The sequence below is a fragment of the Heterocephalus glaber genome, unplaced genomic scaffold (genome assembly GCF_053883595.1).
Source record: "Heterocephalus glaber isolate CG9 unplaced genomic scaffold, H.glaber_assembly_v1.0 deba00001555, whole genome shotgun sequence".
In the NCBI taxonomy this organism is placed as follows: Eukaryota; Metazoa; Chordata; class Mammalia; order Rodentia; family Bathyergidae; genus Heterocephalus; species Heterocephalus glaber.
This window is the reverse complement of record NW_028258346.1, coordinates 16,335,678-16,347,486: the sequence shown is the minus strand read 5'-3', so window position 1 is coordinate 16,347,486 and position 11,809 is coordinate 16,335,678. Positions and strand designations below refer to the sequence as shown.

The 11,809-nt window shown below is 41.6% G+C and overlaps 1 protein-coding gene across 15 annotated transcripts in view; it reads left to right on the top strand.

Moving 5' to 3' along the window:
- Positions 1-11,809, top strand: part of Samd12 (sterile alpha motif domain containing 12) — a 422,167-nt gene that overhangs the window by 170,810 nt on the left and 239,548 nt on the right. The gene's annotated exons all lie outside the window — the stretch shown is intronic.

Genomic DNA, 11,809 nt, shown 5'->3' with positions numbered 1-11,809 from the left:
CCACAGTGGGAAACTCACCAGAAATCACTGTGGGGCATTTCCCTTTCTTCCCTTCCAGTAGAATTTGTCAAGGAAGCAATTCCTAGTTGGTTATTGAAAATAAATGATAACAACAAAAGGTTGAGATCCTCATCCATGCCATGGGCTCCTACTTCTGCCTTCAACATTTTCCCTCTGTATTTATTTGATCATTTTGTGACTTTTTCTCTTAAGAATGTATTGTGTTATAAGCATGTGAAAAGATGCTCAACATCATTAATCATTAGAGAAATGTAACTCTAAGCCATCATGAGATCTCACCTCATAATCATTAGGATAGCCCTATCAAAGAAACAAATATAGCATGTGTTGGCAAGGATGTGGAGAAATGGAAATGTTGATGAGAATGCAAAATGATGAAGCCATTATGAAAAACAATACGGAAGTTCTGAAATGAATTGTAACTAAAATTACCATTTGACACAACAATCTCATTTCTGGGTATATCAAAAAAAAACCCTCACATGTATGTTAATTGCTGCTTTGTCCACCAGTAGCCAAGAGGTAGAAGTAATCCAGATACGAAAGATCATTTGTGAATCAGCCTTAAAAAGAAGGAAATCTTGTCACATGGTACAACCTGGGAAAACCTTGAGGACGTTATGCTAGCTCAGGCCTGCCATAGATAAGTAGTTCAGTGCATGATGCCCCTTACCTGAGGTGTGTAGTGTAGTTGAGCTCATTGGACAAAAGGTAGAATAGTGATCACCAGAGCTAGGAGGAGTGCAGATGAGTTGTAATTCAGTGGGTATATGTATAGTCTCAGCTTTGCAAGATGAAAAACATCTTGCAAAACATGAAAAAAAAACATGATAGAAATCTGCTACACAACCATGTAAAAATAGTGAACACTACTGAACTGTGTACTTCAAAATGGTTAACATGATAAATTGTATGTTATGTTTTTACCAACTTTTTTTAAAGAATGCCTAGCATTTGTTTTAATCTAATCTCCTTGTAAGAAACAAAAGAGGTAGGAATTTCAAGAAGACCTTGTGAATCTCTTTTCTTAAGACTTTTCTTTTTTGTACTCAGAAGGAAATTTGGTTCAATCCAGCTTATGTAACCTAGTTTTACCAACATTACTCAGCTTCCTGAGGTCATTCAACCTTGTTGTACTGCTGTATGGAAAATATTGTTATGACTGACCATAGAGAGAAAATGAAAAAGAAGTAAACAAGAGTTGCCTTGTTATCTGTTTGCACATACGATTTCCATCTGCTGTTAATATTTATTTATGGAAAATATTATCTCTGCCTAGGCTTTCTGTATAGATTGGAAATACGATGCTGAGAAGGGGGTATGATAAAGTCTGTGATATCATTAGTGGCAAATACCCAGAGGGATTTCAAACTTTCAGTTTTTTCTCCCTCTACCACCTTTGTTTCTTTCTTTTTTCTGGTTTAACCTGCATTCAGCAAAGTATACAGATCTTCAGTGTACAGCTTAGTCAGTGTTCGCATCATGTACGTACTTATGTGAGCCACACGCACTCACATCAAGACAAGTGTTTCTAGAAGCCCGACCGCCCCTCTGGTGCTTCCTGTCAGTTGATGTCCTCAGAGGAAACCACTATTCTAACCTGTGCCACCACAGATCTCATTTGCTCATATATTAACTTCTTTTGTGTCTGGCTTTTTACTCAACATTCTCCCTGTGAGATTCATCCATGTTATTGAATAGAGCATCCATGTTGTTTGGGTTTTTTATTATTGAACAGCATTTCAGAGTATACCCTAATGGCTTCATTAAGTTGCTGTCCTTGGGCTTCTTCCCAATAAATTTCCTGTGAAGATTCTTGTGCCTGTCTTGGTGGAAATGAGCACTCATTTTCATGCTCAGAAATGATACTGTCAGATCTTAATATATATTTAGTTTAATAGATACCCCAGAATTTTCAGAGGTCATTCTTTCAGCATGTACTTTGAACCGCATTTTGTGATAGTTCAAGTTTCTCTACATCCTTGTCAGCATTTGGTAGTGTGAGCACATTTAATTCTAGTATTGTGGTGAGTTATGATGAACAGTCCACACATGGAAACAAGACAATTTTAGATGAAAGTACAGATCCGGGAGGAGGGCCATTAGTCTTACAGAGCTTGCCAGAGTGCCACAGAAGGAATAAGTAACAGATGTGTTGAGCTGACACTCTTCTAAGTACAGTGGTACTTCTAGTGATGAACCTAGTTTGTTCTACAGTTTTGGAAAAGATGGCCATGTTTGTGTTTGTGTGGGAAAGATGGCCGTGGTCATGTTTGTCATCCAATGCAGCGTTTGCAAACAACAACCACATTTTCCCGAACACTTCTGTTTGAACCAAATTGTTTGCAAACAAAGGCATTAAGGAACTGAGGTGCCACTGTCTAATCCTCAGATGGGCTGTCACCCTCGGCCAGGCTGCTTGGTAAGGACACATTCCCCTGCCCTCACCCCGCAGCCAGTGAGTCTGAATTACAGCCCATGAAGTCAGCATGTAAACCAAACTCCTCCTTGTAGTGCCTTAAGACATTGACATGTGTACGTACAGCACTGGTTAAGTTTTTGAGTGGCAAAAACTTCAAATGGCAGCTAAGAAAATTAGGTTCAGTGTACAGACAGTATTTTCTCAGACTTAAAATCACAGCACTATGAAATCAGGACTGTCTCCAAAAATCACGGCCATCCTTTATAGCAAATGGTCAAACATACAGGTTATTTCAGTTCCAGATGGAAAAGAGAGAAAATGAGGCTGAAGAAATATCTAAATTTTTTAAGAGCCCATGAATTTTGCAAAGTGATTGCAGACACCAAACCATAAACAAAAGAAACTCATTGAATTCCATGTGAGATAAATATCAAGTATCAATTACCAGTATTACTGGTATTACTGAAGACCAAAGACCATGTAGGTCTGTGTTCCAAAGATGAGGTAATGCTGTCATCAAGGACACCATGGCCTCTGGGTTCAAGGTAATTCTTCTTCATTCTAAGAGGATACCACTGTTTCCCTTCCTCTCCAGAGATTCTCCTCCTTCTCATTTATTCCTCTGATATACCTCATTGTGATAGACTTGTCAAGTCCCAACCATTTTTTTGCTTTTGGGGATTTTTGAGACAGAGTCTCCTTATGTAGTCCAGGCTGGCCTTGAATTCACCATGTAGCCCAGGCCGGCTTCAGACTTGTGATGAGCCTCCTGCCTCAGCCTCTCAAGTGCCAAGATTACAGGCACACACTACCATGCCTGGCTCTCAACTATTGTATTTTCCTTTGTAGTACCGAGGAGTGAACCCAGGGCCTTCTCAGTGAGCTATAGCCCCAGCCCTTTTATATTTTTTTTATTGTGAGACAGGGTCTCACTAGGTCACAAAGTGAACTTGATCTTACCTCAGCTACCCAAGAGTGCTGGGATTTCAGGCATTTGTCACCACACCTGTCTCAGTCCGGTCGTGAGCCGAGCTTGCAGATGGCTCCTCACCCCCCCCTACTCCCTTTCTTCTGCATAGACAGACATGGTCTGTTTGACTACGATTATAGACCCTGGATGGCACAGCCCCAGGAAAGTTGCCTTGTATCCTTCCTTGTCCCCTTTCTGTGCATTCCCTGATCACAAGACAATGAGGCTACGTTCAGTCCTAGGCCACATAGCACTGGTTACCCCGCCTTCTCTTCCTGTTTGTCTTACTCTATAAATAAAGAGCGCACAGACTCCAGGCAGCCATTAGCTCCTGTCAGGCTATGGCTCTACTTGGTCCCAGCTTTCAAGCATAATCTTGGTGTTTTCATTTTTCTTCATCTCCCACGGCCTGCCCAGCTTCAGACCCTGCGCCATGTGGGTCGCGGCAAAGTCCCAGTCTCTAAAGTTGACCTTTTAAATTCATTTTCTCTAAATATTCACAATTTCATTTAAGAAGCTAGTTTTTTGTTCTCATTTTTGGTTTAATAATGGCGGGTCCTACTCAAGCCATCCTGCGTGCCAGGCAGTAAGTGTATGTAGATCATCTCATTTCATCTTTATGCACATGGCCACCTTGTTAAATGAAAGCCATACTGTTCCTTTTTTTAAACAGATGTAGAAACTGAGACTGAAAGACGTTAACATATTGTTCAAGTTTACCAAGAGATAAAGCTAGAATCTGATGCCAGGAAATCACACTCTAGGACTCCCACTGTTAACTATTCTATACTGCCTCTTGGAAAAGAGAATGAAAGAAAAAGACACTCCGTACACACACGTGTACAAAGTGTAGCTGGCTTTATTCCCCATTTCTGCAGAATTACAACCTAGTTTTCTCAGCAAGTTAGGGCACACCTTAATGCTTTACCCTTTTCTCTTTGTTTTCATTAGCTCACTTGCAACAGTGACTTGGTGGAGGTTAGCAAACTCTTGAGTTGCAAGAAAGAAGCTGGTAGGCTGGTGTGAAGATGTGGCCCTCCCTGCCCAGGCAGCTGCTGGCCTCCGTGTCTGTCTGTGCAGAGTTGTGACAAATCACTGAGACACTCGGTGCCCGCGTCCCTTGCAGGCCATGTGGGTGGACTCTTGCCAGGCATCCTGATCAACTTCAGTGACTGCCCCAGCATGTTTTTAACTTCATTTCACATGTATTCCAGCAGGCTTCTCTGTTTTAAGTGACTTGTAGCAACTAGTTACTAGTGTCAGGTTAGTTTTAGGAAGAAAAGCAAGAAAAGATCAACAAGACTGTGCCTTATCCGAGATTTGTGTTGTCAGAGGTCACTTGGTGAAACCTGCTTAATGTTTTTGGGTAAGTCTGCTCTGATTATCTTGGTAAATGCCAGCATCTGCTTTTTTATGGTTTTACTTTATCAAAGCAGAGCCCCTTCCCTGTATCACTCCCTTCCCTTTTCAGAGCGTTTACTGCTCCGTGCTCTTTGCTAGGAGAAAGCAAGGCCTGAGACACCCAAGGGTCAGTGACACCGGCAGATGAAAGGTTAGGGTTTAACACACGTGCTTAACACCTGCCAGCCTTTGACCCTGTGGCTCTTCTGGGCCTAGAGTTCCACTCTAAACCCCATCCCGGTGGCTCTGTTTGTGTGGGTGTCATACATGACTTGCATCTCTAGCTAGGAAACTCAGGTTTCTCTCTCTTTGATGTTTCCCTGTCACTTCTCCATTTGTCGCTCCTCTCCATCTTACATATTTCTCTCTGATATTTTGATCTATGAGGACTTTGATTTAGGGCTCTGCTCCATAATCAAACGTTCTCTTTTCGTTTCTCTACTTTATCTGGAGGTTGGATGGAGGTACTTTGACCCCACTTCCCTAACATGTTAAATCTGGATGTCAAATCCATGTGCTTTCTTTGCTAGATGACCTAACAAGCATTTTCTGTTTCTAATTTCAATGATTTTGTAATAGTGAATGATTTGTTTTTGTAGTATAATGTTCTTTCTCCTGTAACTTCCCTGTGTTGTGTAGTCCTCATAATTAAATACACTGGGTTGTTTTGAACCTAATCTTGGAAACATGCACCCTTTTCTTACAGAAACACAAGGAAAGTGAGCTTTGTAAATCAGGATATTTCGCTTAAAATATAATTTATAAGGAAGAAATACAAGCAGTGTAAATCATGCTCAAGAAAGGCTGACTTTCATCTGAAAGTTGGATTGAAAAATCGTATGGTTACATTTGTACGTGATGAGAAAATATTCTGAAAAATAAGATCTCAAGGTTAAATGTAGGAGCACATCTAATAGGTATTTGAGCAATCTCAATACCTTCAGAAGGGGAGTGTGTGTGTGTGTGTGTGTGTGTGTGTGTGTGTGTGTTTGTTTGTGAGAGTAATCCCAGCAATGAATCTCATGGCTTAGCTCATTTAAAAGGTGAATTCTCATAGTTCTAACTTACATGTCCTCAGGAGTTTTTACTGTGTTTGCATTTTAAATAAAGCCCAAAACCATTATAATCTAACCCAGAAATACATAGGCCCCCCCAAAAGGAAAAGTGTTGCATTTTTTATCAAAGAAAATCTGAAAGAAATGTTATAAATTCAAATTTTCAGCTGTTCTCAGTTTTCACAATACTCTATGAATAAGGGATGACTCTAGCAGTATTCACAATGAACATGTTCTTGTTGTTAGAAGCAACATACAAAAATGACCCAAATACTCTGGATTGGGGTGACACGGCACTGTAAAATCCATCCAAAACCGAAAGAAATTTGATGTTCCATTAGAAATTTATGATTTCAGACCTTACAGTTCTGTAAAGTCATTTCAAGGATGGTGTCATCTCATTCTTCAGGTTAGGAAGATTGCGAAGCTATTCTTCACTGTAATGGTGAGGTTATAACATTTGACATCTTTATGTAGACGACTTAATTTAACCAATATAGTTTTCATTGAACTCAAGCTGTTGACATTATGATAGCAATCCGTTTATCAGCTGGAAGATGTTTTTTTCAATTCAGTTCTGTTTTTAGCGGCTGATCAGCATTCATTGGAATCAGCCCTGCCTCTGACAGCAGCTTCTCCTGCTCTTGAGCTGTGTGTTCTCCTGGTCACACCATGTGCAGTGTGCTGATTTATAGGTCCTTGTGACTAGAGGCATGTCTTCTACTGTACTCTGCATACAGAGGAAAACATTTTCATTGTGAAAGAAAGCTTGTCCCACTTCTTGAGACCATGTTACTTTTGCAAGGTCCAGAGGCCAATGCCACATTTCCCTAAGGCTTTGATATCTGTGACTGTCACTTATGTGGGTATCCAGGCTTCCTCTGACTGAAGGAAACCATGATACAAAATCTGAATTTACAAAATGAAGGATCAGTGAGGTTTACTTTGATTTTTTTACTCCCTCATAAGAAAGTTGTTTAATATAGTGCTCATGATGGTGCAGTGATTAAAAGTATAAAATTTGAAATCTGGAAGTCCTAGATTTGACCCAGAGCACCAGTTCTGCTGGCTGGGAAGTCTTTTGTCAGGATCCTTAAGCTCTTCACGCTTTGACTTCTGCATCTGAAAATTGAGGGAAGTAATTGGGCCCACCTGTGAGACACTGAGGAGATCATTCATGTCAAAAACTTACCATAGTGCCTGGGAGAGAACCAGCTCTCAGCAGACAGATTATGCATAAATGTTTGTGTATGTGAAAACATATGCATGTGTGTGTGTGTGTATATATATGTATGTGTGTGTATGTATTTATGGTTTACACAGTGCTCAAGCACATAGTGTTTTGTGATTATACAGTGCTCATAGTGTTTGTGGAAAATGATAAAATCACTAGATGTCCACATAAAACTTTTAGCAGATTTATCTTACTAATTATGCATTGCAGAGGCCACTATTAAAATGCCTTTTCATTCCCTGCACACCTACAAATGGCAAACTGTAGAGATAGGTGACCTAGGAGTGTGCTGGATGGAACAGCGAAGCCCCCTGGGCTGCTTTAAGTCACCATGGCAGAAGGTAAAGTTGGTATCAGAGAGCCAGGCAGCACCTCTTTGCCCCAGAGAGCCTGAGTGTGGCTTCTCCAGAAGCAGGTGAGTGCCCTGGAAGAAGCTTAGGGACGATGTCCTGATGTTTGGCACCTGTGAAAGAGAGGAGGCCAAGCAGGACTGGGTGGAGGAAGAAGTCAAGCTGGGATTCAGCCACAGCCAGCCCTCGTCAGCCCTGGAGAGCTGTGGAGTGAGAGCTGCCCTCTGAGGGGGGCCCAGGGCACCTGCATGTTCCTCTGCCCCCACCTCTGGGTGCAGACTGCTCTCGGGAGGAGGCTCATGACCTTGGCCAGGTGGCTCTTCTTAGCCCAGGGCACTCAGAAGAGCTGAGAGCCATCAGTATGCCATCCTGGAAGCATCTGGCAAATTCTTTTGTTCTTAAGGAGGATCTCCAGTGGCACAGCATACTGTAAATCAACAAAACCCATACCAATCCATAAGATCAGGTATTCTTGAGAATTGTGGTGTGATTTAGGTTAGCTGATTTCTACTTTCTCCACCTTTTCCCTCACGCTCAGCCTTCCATCAACCATTTGTTTTTGTCTTTTTCTTTTTTAGACCTTTCTGGAAATGTAACTGATTCACAGGGAACTGCTTGTATTCAAAAGTGTGCAATTTGATGCGTTTTGACCTATGAGTACTCCTGTGAAGCTATCACAAGAATCAAGTTAATGAACATTTGTATTACAAAGTTTTTCATTGCTTTTCTAAGCCATCGCTCTCCCCAACCTATCTTTCGCAGTACCACTGCACTCCTTTGTCAAGTAAAATTTCCACTTTCTAGAATCCTATATAAATGGAATTGATGGCGTTCTAATGAGGGCTGGAAGTAAAAAAGGCGGGGAGAGTCTCTTTCTTTTCAAAGGGTGGCTTTGTATGTGTAGAGAAAGGCCAATGAGAGGGCGGAGAAGCTGAGCCTGGGAATGAGAAAAACAGTCATTTGAGATTCTGCCCTTGGTATCTATGTGATCACAGTCTTATTACTTAAATTCTTAAACACTAAACACCATTTTCTCATTTTAACAGTGGAGATAATAATTGAACCTATCTAGTGGATTGTCACAAAGATTACATTAAAGAATGAGAAATTGCTGACAGTTATGCCCAGCCCTTTGTAATTGGCCAATAAATTGTTGTTTATGGTGATGTTTTTATTATAATAATGATGGTATCAAAGGTTTATGGGTGCATTTTTGTGTAACTCCTTTACCTCTGTCTGTTGGGTTAAACACTAGCTGTCTCACCTAGGAGAAAAGCTGTTACCATGTGATCTGGATGGGTCACACAGGCTGCAGATCAGGGATGCAGTGCTTTAAGGACCGTGCACTGCAAGGCACATTCAATGACTCGGCTCGCTAGGTTGCTCAGCATTCACTGGGTGGCCACTTGCTGTGTCTTAAGGCCTACCGCTGACTCCTCATCCTCCCAGATTTCTTTCCCATCTCCAGGTACTGCTGAGGAGCATCCTGTGGGCCAGGTCACCATCCATCAGTGCAAGAATTGCACAAGGGCCAGCCTGCACCTCTTCTCTGCTAACACTCATTTTCTTCTTGCCCTTGAGTTCGTGTGTCAAGCCCACAATGGCAGCTCCCAGGCCAAAACTCCAGGCCTGCCTTCTCCTTGGAGCTCCGGCGGCCTGTGTACCCACATGCCCACTTTGCCTGCCCACTGACTGTCTCATAGGCATGGGAAGTGCAGATTTATTACACGTCCAAACCAGAAGCATGGCTCTTTCCCCTTGTACTCACTCCTTCAGCATTTCTCACAACAACACTTGCACTTTTCTTTATTGCCCAAGCCCAGAACACAGGAATCCCCCTTGACAGCCCCTTCCATCTCTCTTGGAATACCTAATTTCTGACCAAATCGTTCTGATTCTGAGTGCAGAATTTCTCCTCTCTGCTCACCTTCCTAGCACCATCTCTCCAGGAAGAGTCACCATCACCAGTGGGCCCAGCAGAAACTTCCGTTTCCTAACGAGTTTCTCTACATCCAGACATCGCTTAGATTCTCAACCAAGATTGATTTTCATGGGAAACGAGAGAGAGAACTTTGCAATACAAATGTCATCCGGTCACTTCCCTGCGTAGAACTCTGCACTGGCCTTCTGCTGCCCTGGCAGCACATACCAGATCTGTGCTCTGCCTCCGAGACCCTGGGTGTCTGGCCCTGGCCTACCACTCTATCCCCATCTCAGGCCTTCACCTGAGGTCCTTTGCCTCTCACTGCCTTTCTTGCCTTCCCGTGAAGCCCTGTTCTGTTTTTTTTCTTTACCTCAAACACTCCTTTGCCTTCCTTCTCTGTCTAATCCTTCAAATTGCCGCCCAGAATGCTTTCTTCAAATTTGCTTTCCCCAAACCTCAGTCTAACTTAAATTTTTCATATTTTTCTCATGAAACCCATTGTGTTATTTTTCTTCTCCAAAATGTTGTGTTTGAGTATTTATATTTTTAATGCTTTCCCCATGAAACTGCAAACTTCATGACACAGAGAGTTAATGGGCTGTATTCCAAGTGCCCGGCACAGAGCAACATAGCTGGTCAATAGTTATTTATTAAATGAATACTAAACGAAAGAAGCCATAGCCTTCCTAATAGCAGCAGCACGGTAGTCTTCACTCTGCCAGTTACTAGTTGTACAGCTCTGCATAAGTCCTTCACTCCTCTGGGCTCCTTTCTTATCTGTAACATAGGGAGGATGCTCTTTCGTGTCTCTTTGTCACCTTCATGTATTCAACAAAACTTCAATGAACATCCACCAACTCCTGAGCACGGGAGCTACTGGGTGAAATGCAGCCCACATTCTCATTATTAAAAGAGCAGATGCCCATGTAAATAAATTCACAATTAGAGGAACTGTAACTATGAAGCCTATACAAGGCATGTTTTTACCTAATATTTAATCTGAAATGCATGTAATGAGCCGGGTACTGTACCAGGCACTTTGAAAAATTACCACCTAATTTAACTTTTTCCCAGAAAACTCAAAACAATTAAAATCATCCCCACTTCAAGATGAGGAGGCCATGACTCAGTGGCATTTGGAGGCTGCTGAAGCTCACAGAACCTGCAGTTGTGAGCGCCAGGCTTATACCTGTGCTCTGCTCTCCAAGTACAGGTCTCTTTACCAACAAAACAAAAGAAAATCATAACTACATAGTTTTTAAAAATGAAAATACACATGTTAAAATAAGATTTTAAAGTAAAACAGTACTCACTTGGGTTTTCTCCAGCAACTATACAAAGGCCAGTTTCTGGGACAAAGTGCCACATACAGATTTCTCTAACCTTTGGATTTCAAACTGTCATTCTAAGGAACACTTTGTTTATAGTGGGTACAAATAAATACTATAATCAGTAATAAAGTTTTTCTATACTCAGTCAATAAATGGTAATTCAAAAATGGGCCCAAAAGAGTTAGAATAAAAAAAGGAAGCAGCAGAAAAAAGTGAGATTCTTTTATATAATTTTTTCTTCTGATTTGGCTATGGCTGGAGAATGCTTAAATTCAGTGTTAATTCATTCATTCTTCTAGCAACAATTAAACCTTAGTCAGCTTTCATTACTCTCTTATTCTCAGGACCCCCTAAGGTAAATCTTACTTTGGTGAGATGCTTTGCAGAAGTTTCAAGATCAAAAGCAAAGGTTTTACTTTGAGATCAGAGTTAGAACTCCTGTTCTACTATGCATTTACCCTTTTGCTTTATCTCCATAAACATCATTCTCCTGTCCTTTCAAGTGGAGATGAAGAATTTGTCCCAGGGCAGTGTCATGACTCACATTGAGGTATTGGATGGGAAGGACTGACCCATCGTAGATGCTTTTCCCAGCGATGAGTTTTATAGTGGTTGGCCTCTTCATCCAAGTGAGTCCTATAAAATTTGACTTCTGAGGATTAGTCAGTCTCTCGAATTAATATGTTGAAAATCAGTTGGTTAAAAGCAAACTTCTAGATCATTGTTTCTCAACCAGGGGCCACTTTAGCCTCCATCAGACTTTGCCAAAAATCCAGAGACATTTTTAATTGGCATAACAAGGGGGAATTGCCAGACGAGAAGGAAAACATACTGCAAAATACAGTACAGTGCACAGGCCAAACTCCTTGCAAGAAAGAATTGCCCAGCATCAAATGTCAGTTCTGAGGGGATCCTGTTCTAGATAGGCAAAGTCAGGAGAAAAGCTCAACTCCACTTGCACATCATGTTGAAGGCTTGAAATTTGGCAGGTGAAAACTAGAATTTCCTTTTCCTTCTTACCCATCTTTCGTGAGAAAGGTTCCCCAGTATCACCATCAGGGTACCATCCACTCAGGTGCCCTGTCCTAGCTCTGGAATGAG